Source organism: Procambarus clarkii, chromosome 1, assembly GCF_040958095.1.
Source record: "Procambarus clarkii isolate CNS0578487 chromosome 1, FALCON_Pclarkii_2.0, whole genome shotgun sequence".
Classification (NCBI taxonomy): domain Eukaryota; kingdom Metazoa; phylum Arthropoda; class Malacostraca; order Decapoda; family Cambaridae; genus Procambarus; species Procambarus clarkii.
In genome coordinates this window covers 19,092,131-19,116,241 of record NC_091150.1, presented here as the reverse complement: position 1 = coordinate 19,116,241, position 24,111 = coordinate 19,092,131, and the positions used below count along the sequence as shown (strand labels likewise).

General features: G+C 45.0%; 1 pseudogene; it reads right to left on the bottom strand.

Moving 5' to 3' along the window:
- Positions 1–24,111, bottom strand: part of LOC138365176 (adhesion G-protein coupled receptor D1-like) — a 36,024-nt pseudogene continuing 11,913 nt past the window's right edge.

The window sequence follows — 24,111 nt, the reverse complement described above, 5'->3', positions numbered from 1 at the left end:
CACTTGCCAAACAAATTTATTAGTAAGAGTGCAGGACAAAGGTGAGTGAACACGCGTTATGCCCAAGACGGCCGGCAGAGTAGCAGAGGTTGATGCGCGTGCACACGCACGCACTGTCAAGATCCCTCTGAACTTGACCTTATATCACAGATGTTAATCTGGCACAGAAAGACCTACTTTAAATTGTGTGTGTATGTCTGAATGTAGGGATATATGTCAAGGAGTTAATATATTGTGCAGCATATCCACTCTAGTAGTGAAGGTGCGCGGTGATACAGCTATATTGTGACTAACCTGCCCTTGATGGCCTCCCACGTCTCACCCGCCAGCAGTCACATTTTACACCTAATTACAAGCAAGGAATGATATAATTTTTTTTTTAATTTTATTGACATCAACGTGTAATGTTTTGCAATATGGTAAGAAAATGTTCAAAAATAATATTTTTTAAGTCGAATCATTATTATACCTAAAGTTTAGTGGAGGTGGGGAGAAGTGGGGATAGTCTTGGTGCTGTGTCATGGGGCACTCTTCTCACTGATGCCAACATTGACGCCGGCCATGTTGGCCATGTTTCCAAAAGCAATTACTGTTAAATATTGGGCGAGGCTAACCCTACGGGTTTGGTCTCCAATCTCTGACAGACACACACACACACATTCTTATATATTATATATATATACTATAAATATACATACACGAGAAAATTCAAGGTAAATTCAAAATGCTGGTGACTTATAATGCACATTGTATTAAGTGACTAGTCAGGTTGGTTATAAAATACCTGCCTTAATCAGGGGTTATAATATCTATAATATCTATAATATACTGATGTAAAACTATTCACTCAATATATTTTTACTTTCACATCACAAGCCGATTTATAGAGTGATCAGCTTCCTAATATGAATATTTATGGCTATAGCATCATGTTAAATACCATTTTGTACACTTTGTTCTTTATGTTCTAACGCGTCTTGTTTATTTTAACAACTCGTTAAAATAGTGTGTGGTGAGGGGGGGGGGGCCTGGCGACTGTTCTACACAGAATGCATAATTGTGTAAACTGTTCTAGCTTCTGATGGTAGTGACAGTGGTTCCTGCTAGCGCTGGGGGTCCCTGGTAGTGACAGTGGTTCCTGCTAGCGCTGGGGGTCCCTGGTAGTGACAGTGGTTCCTGCTAGCGCTGGGGGTCCCTGGTAGTGACAGTGGTTCCTGCTAGCATTGGGGGTCCCTGGTAGTGACAGTGGTTCCTGCTAGCATTGGGGGTCCCTGGTAGTGACAGTGGTTCCTACTAGCGCTGGGGGTCCCTGGTAGTGACAGTGGTACCTGCTAGCGCTACGGGTCCCTGGTAGCGACAATGGTTCCTGCTAGCGCTACGGGTCCCTGGTAGTGACAGTGGTTCCTGCTAGCGCTGGGGGTCCCTGGTAGTGACAGTGGTTCCTGTTAGCGCTGGGGGTCCCTGGTAGTGACAGTGGTTCCAGCTAGCACTGGGGGTCCCTGGTAGCGACACTGGTTCCTGCTAGTGCTGGGGGTCCCTGGTAGTGACAGTGGTTCCAGCTAGCACTGGGGGTCCCTGGTAGCGACACTGGTTCCTGCTAGTGCTGGGGGTCCCTGGTAGCGACAGTGGTTCCAGCTAGCACTGGGGGTCCCTGGTAGCGACACTGGTTCCTGCTAGTGCTGGGGGTCCCTGGTAGCGACAGTGGTTCCTGCTAGCGCTGGGGGTCCCTGGTAGTGACAGTGGTTCCTGCTAGCGCTACGGGTCCCTGGTAGTGACAGTGGTTCCTGCTAGCGCTGCGGGTCCCTGGTAGCGACAATGGTTCCTGCTAGCGCTACGGGTCCCTGGTAGTGACAGTGGTTCCTGCTAGCGCTGGGGGTCCCTGGTAGCGACAGTGGTTCATGCTAGCGGCGAGGGTCTCTGGTAGTGACAGTGGTTCCTGCTAGCGCTGGGGGTCCCTGGTAGTGACAGTGGTTCCTGTTAGCGCTGGGGGTCCCTGGTAGTGACAGTGGTTCCAGCTAGCACTGGGGGTCCCTGGTAGCGACACTGGTTCCTGCTAGTGCTGGGGGTCCCTGGTAGTGACAGTGGTTCCTGCTAGCGCTGGGGGTCCCTGGTAGTGACAGTGGTTCCAGCTAGCACCGGGGGTCCCTGGTAGCGATACTGGTTCCTGCTAGTGCTGGGGGTCCCTTGTAGCGACAGTGGTTCCTGCTAGCACTGGGGGTCCCTGGTAGTGACAGTGGTTCCTGCTAGCACTGGGGGTCCCTGGTAGTGACAGTAGTTCCTGCTAGCGCTGGGGGTCCCTGGAAGTGACAGTGGTTCCTGCTAGTGCTGGGGGTCCCTGGTAGTGACAGTGGTTCCTACTAGCGCTGGGGGTCCCTGGTAGTGACAGTGGTTCCTGCTAGCACTGGGGGTCCCTGGTAGTGACAGTGGTTCCTGCTAGCGATGGGGGTCCCTGGTAGTGACAGTGGTTCCTGCTAGTGCTGGGGGTCCCCTGGTAGCGATAGTGGTTCCTGCTAGCACTGGGGGGGGGTCCCTGGTAGCGACAGTGGTTCCAGCTAGTGCTGGGGGTCCCTGGTAGTGACAGTGGTTCCAGCTAGTGCTGGTGGTCCCTGGTAGTGACAGTGGTTCCTGCTAGTACTGGGGGTCCCTGGTAGTGACAGTGGTTCCTGCTAGTGCTGGGGGTCCCTGGTAGTGACAGTGGTTCCTGCTAGTGCTGGGGGTCCCTGGGAGTGACAGTGGTTCCTGCTAGCGATGGGGGTCCCTGTTAGTGACAGTGGTTCCTGCTAGCACTGGGGGTCCCTGGTAGTGACAGTAGTTCCTGCTAGCGCTGGGGGTCCCTGGTAGTGAAAGTGGTTCCTGCTAGCGCTGGGGTTCCTTGGTAGTGACAGTGGTTCCTGCTAGCGCTGGGGGTCCCTGGTAGCGATAGTGGTTCCTGCTAGCACTGGGGGGTCCCTGGTAGTGACAGTGGTTCCAGCTAGCGCTGAGGGTCCCTGGTAGCGACAGTGGTTCCAGCTAGCGGCGGGGGTACCTGGTAGTGACAGTGGTTCCTGCTAGCGCTTGGGGTCCCTGGTAGTGACAGTGGTTCCTGCTAGCACTGGGGGTCCCTGGTAGCGACAGTGGTTCCTGCTAGTGCTGGGGGTCCCTGGTAGTAACAGTAGTTCCTGCTAGCACTGGGGTCCCTGGTAGTGACAGTGGTTCCTTCAAGCAGTGGATGTCCCTGGTAGCGATGATGGTTCCTAGTTGAAAGTCCCTCGTAGTGATTGGGGTCTATGCATAACTTGGAGTAAGAGACATGTTCAGCACATCTAAAATAATTGCTTACCGACAGGCGTCATATATAGATGGCTGAAGGCCTCACACACAGGTGGTACATGTGGCTGCAGGCCCTCACACACACACACAGATGGTACAGGTTTATTATAAGACAGGCGAGAACGTACGGGAGGAAGGTCGACCGGCCACCTGTCGAAAGACAAGTATAATTAACAATAATAATAATTCATTGTGTCGGGGACAGGCAGCCAGTGTCGGAAATCCGACACACATACACACACACACCGTGTGTGTGTATGATTCCGTGACGTCATCGACGCCACGTATTTATATCAACTCTAATTTCTTTTAAACAACAGTCTAGTGTTTAAACTTAATAAAACAGTGTTCACTAGGACTGAATATAATTAAATACAACAGGAATATAGCTTAACTATTCCTTAATCATACATAGAACCACCAAATATTTTAGGACGGCTCCCCTAGGGGGCGTCGGCACGTACGCCACAGACAGAATCACAACAAAACAGGACAAGTGCTCCTGAGAGTTGTGATACTTGTCTCGCACGACAAACATTTTACTCTGTCCTAAGGGAACTACCACAGCAATTCTACCACCCAACAGGAACACTTGAGTATCCGACTGCCTTATACTTTTATTATAGATGTGTACACTTAAGTAATATTAGTTAAGTAGCCGGTTATAGAAGAGTTTTAAAGCTCACACAAGTGCGTACACAACATTATACTTCCCTCTTATTCCATGTCACATCTGTACTTAATAGGTTAATGTACAACCACTAATTCTAAACATTCGGCAGGAATGAGTGATGTGAAGTTACCTTGGGTTCCAGCTGGCTCCCAACATAATTATAGAAATTTGTTACCCTGCTGTACATCAAGCCTTGCAGGCCACCAGATAGCCGCCATTACGTGGCACTCTGAGGCACAGGGCCTCACCCTAATCTGAAGTAACAACATAGTCAGCCTTAGCAGGCCCCACCTACATACAGTAGCAGCTAAGGCCCCCGTTTTATTTTATACTGTAGATAGATTAACTATAAGTATAATTTCAGTAGATTAGACCATATGTGGTATGATTTATAATTTATATTAAAAAACTAGGTAAACAATTTGTAGTTTATGAAGGATTCACTTCAAAGTGGTATAAGCCACAAATTCCCCCCCCCCCCCCCCCAACTGTGTGTTATAAGTTCTAGCAGCTGAATTAAAACAAACAGTCCACTAAGAACATTAATTCAGTATTGAAGTTTAATTAAAAAATAATCAAATAATAACAATATTCAAGTAACAAAAATAAAAATTAAAGTAAATATTTCAGTATTTACAAAAAGAAAAGAATAAAACTGCTAGGATTTTCCCACATAAGTTATGAATGACCAGGCTTTTGTTTAGGCCACTGGTCACTGACAAGGCACTGAGGTCCATTGAACCACATCTCTGCCTTTGTTAATTGCCGTAAAGTCAGGCCTCGGGAGAGATAGTCATCTGGATTCTCCTTGGTGGGTACATATCTCCGTTTATACCCTGCTGATAACTCTCTTATTTTCTTAACGCGGTTACTCACGTAAGGATTTTTACTGTTATTGTTTTTAACCCACTGTAGCACTGCCTTATTATCTGACCATACCACCGTTTCTTCAAAGTGGATGTTGCTTAAGGCCTTGATCAGATGAGCCAATCTTGTTCCTAGCATTAAGGCTGCTAATTCCAATTGTGGCAATGATCATTTCTTTAACGGTGCCACTCTGGCCTTTGATGTGAGCAAATTGGCTTGCCCATTTGAGACCCTGTAAGCTACTGTGCCATAAGCCTTTCCTGAGGCATCACAGAATACATGTAGCTTAATTGGTTCCTTTTCATTTACTGTGTTCCGAGGGAACTTGACAGACTCTAGGATACTTAAATCTTTCACTAGTCCTTGCCATTTTCTTGTAAGGCAGGTGTTAGAAGATCATCCCAGCCTATCTTTTGTTGCCAACATTCCTGCATTATCAACTTCCCATTAATTAAGATTGGACTTAATAGTCCCAATGGGTCGAAGGGTTTGCTGACTTGTGAGAGTAATTTTCTCATTGTTAGGTTGGTGGTATCTGGCTCCACCAACTTGATTGTCAACTGATCTGCTGTCACATCCCATTCAACGCCTAGTACTTTTGTCTTCTTGGGTACCTGGTAGTCGGGAAATTCAGTTTCGATCTGTTGATTTAATTTGGCATTGTTGGAGACCCTCGACAGGAGAGGCATATTTGCTCCCATTAATTCTCAATTGGCTTCGTGGTATATGTTCAGCAGTTTACTTTCACTGCTGGTTGTTCCTTGGAAATTGTCCACATACAAGTTATTGCTAATTTCTGTTTTATTTGGGCTATTAGACTTCTTCAAGTGGGTGTCTAAGGTAGCTTGAAGCAGAAATGGAGAAGACGTGGCACCAAACAAAAATGCAAACCTGTAAGTGATTAATTCACTGGATTGTTAGGATCCTTGATCCATAGGAACTTTGTGTAGTTACGGTCTTCTTCTTGGAGACCTACCCTAAGGCAAGCTTTACTGATGTCGGCCGTGAATGCGTAAGTCCTGATGCGGAACTTTAACAGCACGTCGTATAGCCTTTGTGTCAGTCTAGGGCCAGTTTGAAGGCAGACATTTAAGGAAGCACTATTCTGCTTTGTCTTAGCACTGCAATTAAATACTATCCGTAGTGGGGTAGTAGCAGAATTTTTCAGTACAGGGTGATGTGGCAGGTAGTGTCCTTCTTTTGGGTTATCATTTGTGACAACTTCGATAAATTTGTCATCGAGCTGCTTCTTGATTATTTCATGGTACAATGTCAAGTTCTCAGGATGTCTTTGTAAGCACAACACCTGTGATCTTAATTCGTTTTGTGCCTTAAAATGGTTGACGGGAGGTTAACGGTGATTCAGCTTCCATGGTAACCTGAGCCAGTATTGATTATCTCTGTAGACAACTGAGTCTAGGTATTGTTTGTAAATCCAGTCATCATCTGGATTAGGTTGTTCAGGGACAATGCCGAGAGGTGCCAGATCCCATAATTTATGTACAGGGGGATCAAGCTCATCCTCGGACATATCTCTGAATTGTAGTGAAGACTGTTCTCCTAGTCATGCAACCCTGACTGGGTTGGCATGTTGGTGGTCTACAGGTGCAGGTTGCTTCAGTGGTAATACTGGGCCTGTTAGCAAATAGCCACCCACAAACGGTAACAGGTTCATTCCCTGTTTTCATCCATTCCTTTGATAAACTTATGGTAGACATCTGATCGCATAAGGATTCCAATATTGGAGAGGTTGTCTGATGTGATTTTGTCAGCCAATTTAATTCCCTTTTCTTTTAGGAATTTGGCTGTTGTCCCTAAACCATACACATACAGATCTGATGGGAATCTATCTACTACAAGAGCTTGTATCGTTCGGACATAACCGCCTGAACGTACTTTAGGTTGTACTACCTTGAAGATTCGGGCTCCTGAGTTAATCAGGAATCCTGCTATGTCTATTCGTGTCTCTCATACAGGCTTGAGTTTCAAGGCATCTACCAACTCCTTTGAGATAAAAGTCATTTGGGATCCTTGGTCAAATAATCCAAGTATGGTGACCTTGGACTTTCCATTTTTAATGATCAATTGAGCAGTGGGTAGAGCTGATTTATGATCAGACCTTGTTGACAAGACACTTATGTCAGGTAGTATGGTACAAAGCTGTACTGAAGCAGAAGTTCCTTCCTCCACCTGTGGTTTGGGAGACTATGTACTTGAGTCCCCACAAAGTGCTGTATGGTGTTGACCCTTATGGCACCTATTACAGGTGCGTATTTGAGTTGCACAGGTGTCGGGATTATGTGACCTTATACACCGGGTGCATTTACGTAACTCCTTGAGTCGTTTTATACATGTAGCACGATCAGGGTAAACTTTGCAGCTGTACATGGTATGTTGTTCTTCACAGAACACACATGGCCTCCAGACGTTAACATCATCTTGGGGTGTCACCGTTTTTGGTGACACATTAACTGTAGGTTTGGAGGGACCCACTGCATATGTGCCCACACTGCCTTGTTTCCACCTTGGGGAGGGGGAAGTTGTCTTAGATTTATTTGGAGCACTGTTTATACTATGTTGTTTACTATTAGTGGGTAAAGAAAGGTTTAGAGGTTGATTTTCCATCTGTGTTATCTCGTCTTTCTACGATGGATCTTAAACCTTCCGTAATCTCCTTTACTGTCAGAGAAGATTTGTTATGTAAGACAAACAACTTATCCAGTACGTCACTGGGTAATTTGCGTCTCATACGGACTTGGATCATCCAGTCTGAATCTCCAGATTTTCTTTGTTGTTAAGCGCCTTGAGCAAAGACTCAAGCTCCAATCTAAAGGATTGGCGTGAGTCAGCTGATCCATCTGGATGAGGGATGTCTAAGAGTTTCTGGGTAAGAAGTCTGATAGCCCTTTCTGGCTTAGCATAATTTTTCTTAAGGAGCTGTACTGTGCTATCATAACCATCATCAGTGAAGGTTAAATTACAGACCACTTTTAATGCTTCATCCTTTAAGACACCTTGTAAATATGCAAATTTTGTGGTCTTGGCTATAGTGGAATTAGAATCCACTGAATTGACAAATTTGTTCCAGAAGTTATCCCAACTCTCGTCCTCTGTAGCAGAGAAAGTTGGTAGACTTAGTGATGGTAATTTGACTTCTGGTTGTGTTGGGTTTTGGGAAGCTGTGGCTGCAATGTTTGTAGTGGCCTTGTGTATGGTTATTAACTTGTCAAAGTGTTGTAACTTTCTTTGTATTGCATCTTCATAATCTGCATTTCTAGTACGACAGCTTCCACTGCATCTTCATCTGTGTTGGTAGCAGCAAGTACATCCTGATATTTCAGGATCTGTTCTTTTACATGTTCAAATTTGCTCTCTGCAACCTTATGATGGCCTTCCAGTTCTACATAATCAACTGGAGTTTGATTACATAAATCATCGCATTTACTGATCTGTCGTGTTAAGTGGCCCTTCATACCTGTGAGGGTCACTTACATTTTTTGCATTAAACATGATGGCTGTATTTGCTAGCCGTGTTGCAATTGTTGTAGTGCTAAGCCTTGATGTACTTTGATTTGGACTGTTTCTAGTACTTGAGTTAGTAGAGCTACTAGTTCCCGAACTAGAGCTGTTTAACATTCAAAAATACACACACTATAATCATACACACTATAATTTCAGTGGTAGCCTTGTATCTATGCTGGTTTTACCTCAAGTTAGCTTCTCAATTATCACACTTAGTTGGTACAGACACACAGATTAACACTCAACGGTGAAATGATAATAGTTAAATTGTTACTATAGTTATGGTAATATGTAGACAACACAACTCAGGTTATTATAAGAAGCTGCATAAAAATATGTGCTTGCTAGGTTGTAATATAGATTCAACTCTAGACAAGTGTAAATTCTTACCCTTACACCAGGTTAGCACAATAAATTAGACAAGGTTGCTGTACAACACCAGCCTAAAATGTCCTACCCTTGTGTAAGAATTGTTTGTAACTTATGTGACATGCAGTAATTGTTATTGTGCAATATTATGTAAACACTTAAATTTATAAAAATCATATACATTTATGAGTAAATTAGCCTCTTATCAACCTCTTGTAAAGAAAAAGCACAATTGTTCTTTTGATTCAGGCTCGGAACAATAATAGTGCTTGTTGTAAGTTCTGTTCACTTGTTAGCAGAGATTGAAAAAGTTAGGCAAGAAAATGTATAGCAGTGTCTTCCTGCTATAATTAATATATGTAAATATTGCATTAATGTTTATATTCCATCCGGTTCGAAGGACCATAACGTGTTTGGGAAAATCCTAGCAGTTTTAATCTTTTTCTTTTTGTAAATACTCAGATATTTACTTTAATTTATATTTTTGTTACTTGGATATTATATTGTTATTATTTGATTATTTTTTAGTTAAACTCAGGAAGAGGAAATGCCATGGGCACTAAGTTTCTATGATAGGGGAAGTGGAGACATTATCACAACATAAGATTTTTAGTGACATTGCCAAATTGTGAGAAATGAAGGCATGTTCTAAATCATTATAACTACATAGCAATTCCTCTGTACAATATAATATAAGGAATTAAAAAATATTGAAGATAAGAGCAGACAAGCATGAGGTTAACAATATGAATGGAAACCTCACCCGCTGAGATGAGCATTAAGTAACAACAGTTATAAAGGAACAGTATGGAAGCAGTTTTATGTAACAAACTATCACTGAGAGGTGAGAGTGGCGATGGAGTGAGAGGTGAGGGACAGTGAGATATGAGGGGACAGTGAGAGGTGAGGGAAAGAGGGAGTGAGGTAAAGGAGAAGGCACGAGTGAGAACCAGAGTTATGAGGTGTGAGTGTTAAAGCATTACCTTTGACGGTGAGGGCGTGGCGAGGGGTGAGGGACTAGGGGTGCCAGGGACGTGTGAGGGAGTGGGAAGCTGGTCATCAGGGGAGCCCAATTTCTGCGTGTCATCGGCGCCTGCTGCTGCTCCCGGAGTCCCAAAGGCGTAACCCACCAGCATCTGGCGCTGTGACGGCATGGTATGGTTAGCTTACAGTCATTACCGCCATGTCCAGCACGCATATTACCATAATTGTCACCAATATTAGCACCACCACCGCCACCACAACAACCTCTTTTACAACAGTAGTGGTAGTTATGCCAAATCGCTAATGTTTTGCTTTTTCCACCTGCAGTGATTTGGCGAAAAAGTTCCGAGGTAGCCACAATTTGGCATAATAAATTTTACCATATGGTTTCAACTGCAGGGTTCAGTCATCCCAAAATACAGTTACCTTGATGGCCTGCACAAGTACAGCTAGTTCCCAATGTTCAATGTCATCAGTCAGCCAGTCTTCATCTGCCCTGAATAACTCTTTTCTGTGATAGCGCATTTGATCCCATTTTCATATGCATTCCCATTTTCAATATTTCTCCCCCAAAGAAATTAAAGGGCTGGCTCCCACCATCCCTAATATACAATGTCGTCCACTGACAATTCTTCATCTTCCCTGAATAAGACCGTTTTCTCTGATGACATTTAATCCCTTTTTCAATGATTATTTCCGAGTAAAAGATCGCATATAGAACATAAGACTGAAATTGCTGAAGACCTATTTGGAGGACCTTACAGGAGTACCTCTGTATTTTCCACCCATGTTAGGGCAATCATTACCATAATTAAAACCCCTTTTTCATACCCATTGTATCCACTCCTACCCTTCAATCATATCACTATCAATAAACAGAAGGCCAACAGAGGAGTCAAGAGAGTCTGAGCTCATCACACTCCCGTTAGCATTAACTCACATCACAGTTTCATAGCACAGGATCATTACTAAGTCACTATTGAAGTCTCTAAAAAGCCAGGACCCCCATTGTACATATATTTGAATTTTTTTAGGATCCACAAGGTCTTCTCTGATTACTCTTTATTTTCTTCTCCGAGGCTATGGGTCCCTACACTTGCACCAGAGGTGGTACCCCTTTTTTGTTTTTTATATATTTTAATATTTAATTCTAGAAACAAGATGTAACATCACTCGGGCGATTTATTTCAACATAAACAAACAAAAAACAATTGTTTCTAGAACATAATGTCATACTGAAAGTCAACAGAATCGTACATCTGGCAACTCAGGAGATACGCTGTCCTCATAACTGTCAAATAGCTGCCCAAATGTCGTACCACAATTCACGCATCTGACACCCCAGCTGGATGCCAGCCAGTATAATAATAATAATAATAATAATAATATTTTATTTAGGAAAAGTACATACATAGATGCAGTTACAAACACTGATTGATTTATAGAGCTAGTACATACAATACCTAAAGACACTAGTACACATAGCGTTTCGGGCAATTCTCAGCTTTCGGCCAAATTCGGCTAACTTGTTTCTAAACCAACAGTTAAAAATACATACGAAAAATACATATATACATGCATACATATATACATACATACACATACTCCACAACCCATGCATACATACATACACATACTCCACAACCCATACATGCCTAGTCAATAGTTGTTCTCGCCACCATTATCCCATTTAATCAGATGAAATTGATACTATATTAATCCCTAAAAATGTATTTAGAACAAGATTTCAGTAACCCATCAGCTCGTTCACCCCCAAGTGATCATTTTCGTTCTTTTAATTTAAATTAATGCAAACCAATCAGCAAGGTAACTATATTATTCCAGCAAGTCCAAAAATATTATTAATTACCCTTATTATATTCAAACATACCAACTATTGTATTTACATGAATAAATACCCACCTACATACTATTGGATAAACCAGGGCGTTTGCCACATTAAAATATACTTTTAATTATTAATAAAAAACCGAGTTTATGCTAAGGCAAACTATAATAATTTAACAATTCACACAAAACGCTACACTTGTACCTACACTAAAAATTCTGTATTTTTGTGCAAATTGAGTATTTGTGCAAGTTCATTATATGTTATGTGAAAAATAGATCTTCATGAGCATTGACATTTGACGTTTTAGATTCAGCTACTCAGAACAAGAAGTTCCGAGCAAGTGTGAAAGTGTATTTGATTTATGTGACTGTGTGCCGGGTATTTTGTGAGTTATATTTATGAAATTGTGTAATTTTAGTAAAAGCGCATTTTGATTGTATGAGCATATATGCAATTTGTTATATTTGCGTAAATACCATACTTTGTGTAAATGTTGTACTTTGAGTGTACATGCAATATTTGTGTACATGGTTTATGTTTGTGTGCAACTGGCATGTTTTGTATCTAAATGTCATATTTTGCCTATAAATTGTAATTTTTGTGTGTGTAAATGGCATATTTTGTGTGTAAATTATATATTTGAGTGTGTAAATGTTATTTGGTGCATAAAATGGCTTATTTGGTGTAAATTGTTTATTCTGTGTATAAATGGCATATTTACGTGGAAATGTCATAGTTTGTGCGTTAATGTCATATTAAGTGTAAATGTGTTTGTGATCTCTATGCTGTGTGTTTGGATTTGATATTTTTGTATGTTCTGTGTATTTTGATTTCACCCCAAAAATTTCTTAGACCATTAAAATCAGCTTTTCGAAAATCTGGCACTTTAACAGAAATTTCTCCTACAAATCTATTCCATTCTATGCTAAATCTGATTTCTTTGTGATCACTGTTCCTTAGTACACTCCCTATTTCGATGTTATTAATTTCTGTTTCCCTGTTAGTTAAGTCGAAAATATTATTTTCCCGTGTTGGTTCCTTTATATGTTGCTTAAGAAAGCAATCGTCAATTCTAGAAAATCCTGTGATTCTTTGTTCCCTGTTCTGTTAATCCAGTTTATTTCCACTAAAATTAAAGTCACCCATACATTGTACATGTTGTTGTTGTTTAAGATTCAGCTACTGGGAACAAAAAGTTTCAAGTAGCACGGGCTATGGTGAGCCCGTAGTGGACTTACCTGGCACAGGAGCGGGGCTGTGTGCATTGTACAAGACTATACCAGTCTTGTACCTTGGGGATTACCTGTACCTGTGCGGGTCATCGAGCTAACTGTATTTTGGGATGACGGAAGCCTGAGGTTCAATCCACATGGTCAAATTTACCATGCCAAATCGCGTCTGTCGGCTTCCACGGAACTTTTTCTTATGACAAATCATTGCTGGCACCTTGATTTGTAACTAAAAACACCTATGTCAAATAGCTGCAGGTGAAAAAGCAAAACTGCAGCAATTTGGCATAACTGCTACTACCACCAACAACCTCCTCAACCACTAATATACTCACCCTAAGCTTGGCCTGGCCAGCGACCACCATGTTGAACCTCCTGGAGCCCATGCCCATGAAGAGGAAGATGACGAGTCCCTGCGGGGGATACCAGTCTTGTACACACACACTCTTAAACAACATTACACTACCAGTATATACACTGAATCAACTAAGTGTTCATGGATGAATAAATCATCAGGATGTGTATGATCAACATGACATTAGAATACTTACTCCACTTAGCAGGACCAAACAAATCCTGGAAAGTAGTAGATAGGGAAGGAATCGTGTGTCTCAGTGAAGTTGTCACGACGAGAGGCACAACCACTCCAGGTGACGACGAGGTCACTACTGAGAGCTTGGGGCTCAACCCTGCTGTGGGGCTGGTAAGTGCTTATAGAAAACGGGTCGTGGGTCTGATAAGTGCTCATAGGAAATGGGTCGTGGGACTGGTAAATGCTCATAGAAAATGGATCATGGGTCTGGTAAGTGCTCATAGAAAACGGGTAGTGGGTCTGGTAAGTGGTCATAGAAAACGGGTCATGGGTCTGGTGTTCATAGAAAACGGGTCATGGGTCTGGTGTTCATAGAAAACAGGTCGTGGGTCTGGTAAGTGTTCATAGAAAACGGGTAGTGGGTCAGGTAAGTGATCATAGAAAATGGGTCGTACGTCTGGTAAATGCTCATAGAAAACGGGTCCTGGGTCTGGAAATCACACGCCATCTGTAAGTGCTCATAGAAAATGGGATATGTTTGTTTTAGCATGGTTGATGGCCATTAAGCCCATCATTAAAGAGGTGCAGGTAGCAGGGGCTGGTGTAGCAGCCTTCACCCTCGCCTCTCACCGTCCAAGAGTTGAGCACTTGGAAGATGGGATAGAAGTCGGGATAGGTGAAGCCCAGTTGGAGGTAGCAGAGAAGCCCGAAGATCCACGTCACGTCGAAGAAGAGCACCACGTAGGCGGCGCCTTTACAGAATGATCCGTAGTCATCAATGAGGTTGTCTTTCCTGTGGTGGAAGATGAACAGGTAGTTATAGGACTGTTGGAGATGCTCACCTTGTCGTTATAAGTTGGTAAACGTTAATTCTTGGCGGGTGGTGGTAGCAAAGGAATGTTACGAGTGGTACAACATACAAGTACCTGCCGAACAGCTGGCAACTGGGAGGTGGAAAGTTTTGTCTGGCATTTAAGGTTTGTCTAGACACTTTCAATTTGATAAGGGTTATGTTATGGAGTGGCTTAGAGGGGCCATCTGCTGCAGTTACAATGTTATTTGTTGGTTATTAGTGTTGAAGAGTAGTGTTTACTGGTTCCAGAGTCAAGGAGAATTCGAACCTGAAGCTCTGCTCAAAGTCTTCAATGATTAGCTGCGATTTTTAGTAACATTTAATTTTTACTTAGAATTTAGAAGCTCGTTTAGCTTCAGGCTTTATCACAGATTTACATAATTAGACAATACCTGAGGGCGGGAGTGGCCATGTTGCAGAGAACGATGGTGGCGCAGATGAAGGAGATACTGACGAAGAACATCTGGAAGCCGAAGAAGACAATCTTGGCCGGGTTGGCCCATGAGATGAAGCAGCGCGGATCCTCTCCAAGGTCAAACAAGAAGAAGAGGTAGGTAACCCCCACGGAGATGAGCGGCAGACCCCAGGAGATGGGGATGTAAGAGTGGAGGCGACCCCCTATCACTCCTGATGAAGGAACAAGTAAAATTATCAAATAATGAGGGGAGGGAGTTATCAGGAGCAAGCGTCTGTTGTTGTTGTTATAGATTTAGCTACTCAGAACGAAATGTCCATGTAGCACGGGCTATGGCGAGCCCAAAAGGGCAAGCGTCAAGCCATTACGTCTATATAGCACTGGGAAGTGGTCAGGATAAGGATTTGGGAAGGGACTGGGGGACGGAATGGTGCCCAACCACTTGGACGGTCGGGGATTGAACGTCAACCTGCATGAAGTGAGACCTTCGCTCTACCGTCCAGCCCAAGTGGTTTAGTCTCCCGTACACTCCTACATCAACACACACACAGCCCCGTAACCCACAACACACGCCAACTACCCGAGGGCTCACCGGAAGTGATGGCGCTGAAGGAGGCACAGCCCAGGGAGAAGATCCAGGCGCCGGCGGCCTGGTAGAAGAGATGTATGAGGGTGCCGATGGCGGTGCAGGTGTGTCTGTTGGCACGCACAGAGTTGAGGTCGCTCACCAGCATGAACACGGCGCCCAGCAGCACCACTATCGCCAGGTTCAGTCCCATCACGTGGAACTGGTCCTTCAGATCCCTGCCCAAGTAACACACAAGATTTGTTTACAGATCTTTGTCTCCTTCATAGGAGGGTCTGACTCCTTCATGGGGGGAGGGTCTGCAACTCCTTCATGGGTCACTTAAGGTATGAACAATTGGTTCCCAGGAAATAAAGGCAAGGAAAACTGGCAAGTCGGGTGTTGCTTGTTTCTTAATATATTTTATTTCTTAAATTGTAGCAGAAATTTAATTTTTGAAGTCATTGAGTTAATTTGATAACATGTAGATAAAAACAGAGTTGAATGTAATGAAACGCCATTTTCTGGGTGAGACCTGGAGGCTCCCTAAAGCTATCCAGGCTGATATGAAGGTATTAGACCCTGGCACCAGTCAAAGCAAATGGAGTTCTAGGCTTACCGGAGACCACGAGCCAGAACCTGGACTCCCTGAGAGAGGCATGAGGAGCAATGGCCTATAGAAACCTCTGTGTGGTTGGAAGCATTCTATGTCTCCCATCGACTGGGTCAACAACTAAGAAATGTAGGCACCCCAAAATAAACTCCATCTGGTTAAAATATTGCTACTGAAAGCCAAACTGTTGGACAGAAATCCCCCAAACGAAAACGAGCAAACGAGTCTGACATCACAACCGTCACTGCGCCATCATTTGTAAAGCTCCCTCCTCCCTGGGAGGGGGGAAGCGGAGCCCCAGATCTCCGTGCTGCCTATCCAAACCTACAGTTCTGAGGCTGGATGTCAAAACACGCGAAAAACCGCCGACGAGAGGGAGGGAAGATTACCAGGAAGCCTCCGGGTGTCACTCAGAAAATGGCGTTTCATTACATTCAACACTGGTTTGAATGTAATGTTGGCCGGCCTGGTAATCACTGGTCACAAAGCCCCAGCAAAGAGACAACGCATCCATGAACACATTAAGCGAGGGTTCGGGTAGGTGCCAAGGCACTGAACCCCAAAAAACCTAAAGAGGAAGTCGGCGGCGCAGCAGCCAACGTAACCCAGCGATTGTGAGAGAAGCAGAAGGGACGTCCCGAAGGAACCAGAACAGCCGACGAAGCCATACCCGACCCGGCAGGTAGACTATCATGGCAAAATTCAGACTCCCACACAAACACTCGAGCAACAGCCGTGTAACCCAGGAGTCCCTTAGAAACAGGCAAAGGTGAGACCGCAGCCGCAGCAGAGCCTCCGGAGGGAGAAACAAGGAAGCGGTCTGAGAATCCCACACTATACACAGCCAAGACCGAACCTGAGAGGGACCCAGATGGGACTTCCTCCAGTTCACCAGGAACCCAAACCCAGCGAGCTGGGAAAGAACCAAATACCACGACGTGAGGAACCCCAAGCCCTGGCACGACCCTTCCAAGAAGACCCACCCACGGGTCCTACGGATACCACGCATTGAGTGAACATCGCCTGCCGGCACACAAGACGAGAAGCAATAAACAGAGACACTGCCTCCCGCAGGATCGGTGCAAACAGCTTCAACAGCGTAGCCGACGCCCGCACTGCTGAGACCAGCGCACCAGACCCAAGAAGGTGCCCCCAAGCACCTCCACGTCCTCCTCAAGCCAGTCCAAAGACAGCTCGAGAAAGTTAAAGAAACAAAACTTACGCCAAATGGCTACGGGTGCACAAATCCTCAGCAACCAGGGTAGCTCAAAGGAAGGGATCCTGCACGTGAAGCTGTACCTGGTCGATATCCCACTGAAGGGCAGGGGCGAACAAACATGCACTGAGGTGTTCAAACTCGCCTCCCAGGTAAACCTGTACCACAGCAAGGGCCTCTCAGCACTCAAGCGAGCAGGACCGACAGAATGTATGCCACACCCCCCAACGAAAAGATAGGACTGTCTGCCAACCAGGACGACTCTGGAACCTTGTACCACACCCAGTTAGTAAAAAAACAGAACTCAAAAGAGGCAAGATCCATTATTGATGTGTTATCTGGGTCGGGAAGGAGGTAAGACGCAATTACCACCTGCACTTCATGAGGCAGGATGCAGGAGGCCGAAAACCTCTGGAAAGAAAGAACTGAAGTAACCAAGGGAACCCGGAACTGAACTCTAGGAGGAGGTTGACGTTATATCAAATTCGTACTAGGGAGGGGGGGATAAGGAAAACCCCACCCCTTGCAGCAACAAGCCCCGCTCAGAGGGTGCCAAAACCCATTGGGATCAAACGGGGCCCAAGGGCCCTCAATTCAGCCCCTCCCCCACCCTAGGAGCCTCCATATCAGGACCCAGGGCCGAACTGTCTTCCAAACTCTCAGCTTCAAAAGAAAAGACTGAGGCCGCTAGAAAAGCTGGAATGAAGGGGGGCCCACTGATCACACGGAGAAGCACCGGCTGGAGGAACTAACTTGAATGCCTCCTTCGCCACACCAGATGGGGCATCCCCCGATACTGCCCGAGTCTCACCACAGCTAAACCCTACCCCGACTCCAAAACTCTCAGACGCTTCAGAGCCAAAAGCAGGGCAAAAGGAACAGGACGAACAATAGCCGGGGAAGAACAAGGGGTCGTAACTCTAGGCGCATGCAGCCCAAGTACTGGTGATATTACTCCTGACTCGCACACCACCAAAGGACAGGACCACACCACAAGGCACAGCACTGAATAGATTCCTGAGCCAGTCGCACGACTGCCAGGTCTTACATCAGCCACAGAACTGAGGGTTTGGATAGCTGGCGCAGAGTTCTGGGGATCCCCCTCCCGGAGAGTGCGGAGCTGCAATGACAGTTGCGCGGTGACGGTTGTGACATCAGACTCGTTTGTTCGTTTTCATTTAGGAAAGTTCTGTCCAATAGTTCAGCTTTCAGTAACAATAATTTAACCAGATAGGGTTTGTTTTTGGGCGCCTACCTTTCTGGGTTATTGACCCGGTCAATGGCAGACATAGAATGCATCCAGCCACACGGGGGGTTTCTATAGGCCATTGCTCCTCGTGCCTCTATGAGGGAGCCAAGTTCTGGCTCGTGGTCTCCGGTAGGCCTAGAACTCCATTCGCTCTGAGTGATGCCCGGAGTCTAATACATTCATATCAACCTGCATAGCCCGGTGGAGCCGAAGGCGCTCCCCTCAGAAAATAGTATATGGGTACGCTAGTATTATAGTAAACTTGTTTAAGTTGTGCTGGCTTAGTCTGAACATGTTGGTTGCAAGGTTAGTAATGAGTGCAACACTGCTGACAATAATCTACTTGTCTTCTTGACCTTGTGTTGTTAATCTGCTAATAAAAGCTCTAGTAATGGAACATGCGCGTTGGGAATAAGGTGTGAGAGGCAGCAGTGTCGTGACCTACCTGGAGGTGACACAGTGGTGTCGTGACCTACCTGGAGGTGACACAGTGGTGTCGTGACCTACCTGGAGGTGACACAGCAGTGTCGTGACCTACCTGGAGGTGACACAGTGGTGTCGTGACCTACCTGGAGGTGACACAGCAGTGTCGTGACCTACCTGGAGGTGACACAGTGGTGCCGTGACCTACCTGGAGGTGACACAGCAGTGTCGTGACCTACCTGGAGGTGACACAGTGGTGCCGTGACCTACCTGGAGGTGACACAGCAGTGTCGTGACCTACCTGGAGGTGACACAGTGGTGCCGTGACCTACCTGGAGGTGACACAGCAGTGTCGTGACCTACCTGGAGGTGACACAGTGGTGTTGTGACCTACCTGGAGACGAGGACGACGATGATGTAGAAGATGATGAAGAGGAAGGAGAGGCTGTAGCCCACATATCTCAACACCGTCAGCCATGTTGCGTCCACTGGCACCACCTGTACACCACAGTAATGGTGGAGGCTGGTTAGTTAGGTAGTTAATTATGGTTAGTGGTTGGTGAAGGGTGGGGGTTAATTATGGTTAGTGGATGGTGAAGGGTGGGGGTTAATTATGGTTAGTGGTTGGTGAAGGGTGGGGGTTAATTATGGTTAGTGGTTGGTGAAGGGTGGGGGTTAATTATGGTTAGTAGTTGGTGAAGGGTGGGGGTTAATTATGGTTAGTGGTTGGTGAAGGGTGGGGGTTAATTATGGTTAGTGGTTGGTGAAGGGTGGGGGTTAATTATGGTTAGTAGTTGGTGAAGGGTGGGGGTTAATTATGGTTAGTGGTTGGTGAAGGGTGGGGGTTAATTATGGTTAGTGGATGGTGAAGGGTGGGGGTTAATTATGGTTAGTGGTTGGTGAAGGGTGGGGGTTAATTATGGTTAGTGGATGGTGAAGGGTGGGGGTTAATTATGGTTAGTAGTTGGTGAAGGGTGGGGGTTAATTATGGTTAGTGGATGGTGAAGGGTGGGGGTTAATTATGGTTAGTGGTTGGTGAAGGGTGGGGGTTAATTATGGTTAGTGGTTGGTGAAGGGTGGGGGTTAATTATGGTTAGTGGTTGGTGAAGGGTGGGGGTTAATTATGGTTAGTGGTTGGTGAAGGGTGGGGGTTAATTATGGTTAGTGGTTGGTGAAGGGTGGGGGTTAATTATGGTTAGTGGATGGTGAAGGGTGGGGGTTAATTATGGTTAGTGGTTGGTGAAGGGTGGGGGTTAATTATGGTTAGTGGATGGTGAAGGGTGGGGGTTAATTATGGTTAGTGGATGGTGAAGGGTGGGGGTTAATTATGGTTAGTGGTTGGTGAAGGGTGGGGGTTAATTATGGTTAGTGGTTGGTGAAGGGTGGGGGTTAATTATGGTTAGTGGATGGTGAAGGGTGGGGGTTAATTATGGTTAGTGGATGGTGAAGGGTGGGGGTTAATTATGGTTAGTGGATGGTGAAGGGTGGGGGTTAATTATGGTTAGTGGTTGGTGAAGGGTGGGGGTTAATTATGGTTAGTGGTTGGTGAAGGGTGGGGGTTAATTATGGTTAGTGGTTGGTGAAGGGTGGGGGTTAATTATGGTTAGTGGTTGGTGAAGGGTGGGGGTTAATTATGGTTAGTGGATGGTGAAGGGTGGGGGTTAATTATGGTTAGTGGTTGGTGAAGGGTGGGGGTTAATTATGGTTAGTGGTTGGTGAAGGGTGGGGGTTAATTATGGTTAGTGGTTGGTGAAGGGTGGGGGTTAATTATGGTTAGTGGTTGGTGAAGGGTGGGGGTTAATTATGGTTAGTGGTTGGTGAAGGGTGGGGGTTAATTATGGTTAGTGGATGGTGAAGGGTGGGGGTTAATTATGGTTAGTGGATGGTGAAGGGTGGGGGTTAATTATGGTTAGTGGTTGGTGAAGGGTGGGGGTTAATTATGGTTAGTGGTAGAGAGTTAATTGAGCTTCCGCTCAATTAACGACAAAACCACGTGATGCTTCCTAGCGTTCCCAGTGGTTCTCTGACGCCGCTGATGACAGTGGTGGTGTTGCAACACGCAGGACAAGCATCCCTCTTCATTTATTTGTGCTTTTCTCGTTTTTTGTGGTTTTGTGACTACAATTTGTAACTCACGATGTCGCCAAAAAAGCTGCTTGCTGAAGATAGTGTGATCAGGAGGAAGAAAGACACAATTACTGTAGCTTTAAAGAAGGAAATCATTGTATAGCCCGAGTGTGACTGATCTCACAGTATGGCAGGTCCTCATCAACAATCTCCACCATCTTGAGGAAGGAAGAATTTAAAAGGCTTGATGTGGCTAAAGGAGTTACCAAAGTTACCAAGAAACGTCCAAAAATCCTAGAAAAGGTTGAAAAGCTGCTGTTGGTCTGGATGAATGAAAGGCAATTACTGGGTGATAGTGTCTTTGAAGTTTGTGCTCGGGCAAAGGTGTTGTATGTGAACCTTCTAAGGAACACACCAGGTGCGTCGTCTCATGATGAGATATTTAAGGCAAGCCGGGGATGGTTTGAGACATTTAGGAAGAGACGCAGTGTACAGTGTTGTGCGACATGGGGAGGCTGCCAGCTCTGATAAAGCTGCTGCCAGCTCTGATAAAGCTGCTGCCAGCTCTGATAAAGCTGCTGCCAGCTCTGATAAAGCTGCTGCCAGCTCTGATAAAGCTGCTGCCAGCTCTGATAAAGCTGCTGCCAGCTCTGATAAAGCTGCTGCCAGCTCTGATAAAGCTGCTGCCAGCTCTGATAAAGCTGCTGCCAGCTCTGATAAAGCTGCTGCCAGCTCTGATAAAGCTGCTGCCAGCTCTGATAAAGCTGCTGCCAGCTCTGATAAAGCTGCTGCCAGCTCTGATAAAGCTGCTGCCAGCTCTGATAAAGCTGCTGCCAGCTCTGATAAAGCTGCTGCCAGCTCTGATAAAGCTGCTGCCAGCTCTGATAAAGCTGCTGCCAGCTCTGATAAAGCTGCTGCCAGCTCTGATAAAGCTGCTGCCAGCTCTGATAAAGCTGCTGCCAGCTCTGATAAAGCTGCTGCCAGCTCTGATAAAGCTGCTGCCAGCTCTGATAAAGCTGCTGCCAGCTCTGATAAAGCTGCTGCCAGCTCTGATAAAGCTGCTGCCAGCTCTGATAAAGCTGCTGCCAGCTCTGATAAAGCTGCTGCCAGCTCTGATAAAGCTGCTGCCAGCTCTGATAAAGCTGCTGCCAGCTCTGATAAAGCTGCTGCCAGCTCTGATAAAGCTGCTGCCAGCTCTGATAAAGCTGCTGCCAGCTCTGATAAAGCTGCTGCCAGCTCTGATAAAGCTGCTGCCAGCTCTGATAAAGCTGCTGCCAGCTCTGATAAAGCTGCTGCCAGCTCTGATAAAGCTGCTGCCAGCTCTGATAAAGCTGCTGCCAGCTCTGATAAAGCTGCTGCCAGCTCTCATAAAGCTGCTGCCAGCTCTGATAAAGCTGCTGCCAGCTCTGATAAAGCTGCTGCCAGCTCTCATAAAGCTGCTGCCAGCTCTGATAAAGCTGCTGCCAGCTCTGATAAAGCTGCTGCCAGCTCTGATAAAGCTGCTGCCAGCTCTCATAAAGCTGCTGCCAGCTCTCATAAAGCTGCTGCCAGCTCTCATAAAGCTGCTGCCAGCTCTGATAAAGCTGTTGCCAGCTCTGATAAAGCTGCTGCCAAAAAATTTGTGCCAGAATTCCAGGAATTTGTTGCTAGAGAGTTCTTGCCCCAACAAGTTTTTAATTGTGACGAGACTGGACTGTTTTGGAAGAAAATGACGAAGAGGACCTACATCACGCAAGAGGAACAATCTTTGCCAGGCCACAAACCGATGAACGATCGGCTTACCCTCGTGCTCTGCGCCAATGCAAGTGGCGATTGCAGGGTCAAGCCGCTGCTCGTCTACCACTCAGAAAATTTACAAGTGTTCAAGACGTGTTAAGTGTACAAGACGCGACTGAATGTGATGTGGAGGCCCAATAAGAAATCCTGAGTCACGCGGATATTCTTCAGTGAATGGGTCAATGACGTTTTGGCCTCCTTCAGTGAGGATTACAGGTCCCGACGGGGAGACACAGCCACTAGGTTGGAGGTTGAAGCCAGAAATTGTTATGCCCGCAGCTCAGGTATTTATATTTTTTGCCATTTTGAAATTCTAACAATATTAATTATCAAGGAAATATTAATATAATCACATTACTGCTGTGGTTTATCTTTTCGCCTTGCTTTAATATTATAGTTGAAACAAAACATTAAAATTTAATTAAACAGAATAAGCCTTAAATCAGGGTTTCAAAGAAAACTGACCATTGACAGCAAAATTTCTTTGACACCACCCAACACTCCCGCAACAGAAACAGTCAGACAGATACACACTCCTGCACTCACATAATGCGTGCACACTCACATATATATATATATATATATATATATATATATATATATATATATATATATATATATATATATATATATATAATATGTGATAAAGGCACACAACACACATTCATACCAAAACAGAGATGCAGAACCAGAAAACGGGATTGCTTCAACAGAAATTGTGAGAGGACCAGAGAGGAAAAAGACAAGCAAATGGGTTCAATATAGGAAGAAGCCAAACCCTCAAACATTCCCGCTCTGATCCGCGGACCAAGAGCCAAAGCTCAACCCCCCACAAGCACAACTAGGTAAGTACCAACTAGCAAGCAACAAATACACAGTGGGGAGGAAAGAGGCAGAAAGGAACTTTGAGAAAGGAATAGCAGACAATTGTAAAACAAATCCAGTCCTTTTCTATAAATTCATTAAAAGCAAGCTGCATTTCAAGGATAGAATCCAGAGATTGAGATCGGGGAACAGGATTACAGAGAATGAAAAAGAAATATGTGAAATGCTAAATGAACAGTGTACAAACTGAGGATTTCAGAGAGCCGGACCCAATGCCAATACCAGAGAACACCATAGAAAACATAGAGGTATCTCAAGACGAAGTGGGACAATTACTGAAGGGGATAGGAAGAAATAAAGCAGTTGGACCTGCTGAAGTTTCACCTTGGGTGCTGAGAGAATGTGCAACTGAGCTGAGCATTCTACTGCAATTAATATTCAAAACATCCTTATGTACAGGAATCTTAACAGATATATGGTAATCATATTTACAGGTATATAGTCTCTGTAACTACACTTAATTACACACACACACACTAAATATTTGTACATAATTTAAAATGTATGCATTAAATATAATTTAATACGTTATTATTACGTTTGATAAAGGGTTTAGGATTTAGTTTATTGAAATTCACATATTTGAAATGTTAAGAAACAACTTTACATAAATAACTACAGAGTCACCTTTCTGTGACCAATGAAAAATTCAGTCTCCGTGGTGTAGTGGTGAGACACTCGCGTGGCGTTCCGCGAGCACTTTGTCATGGGT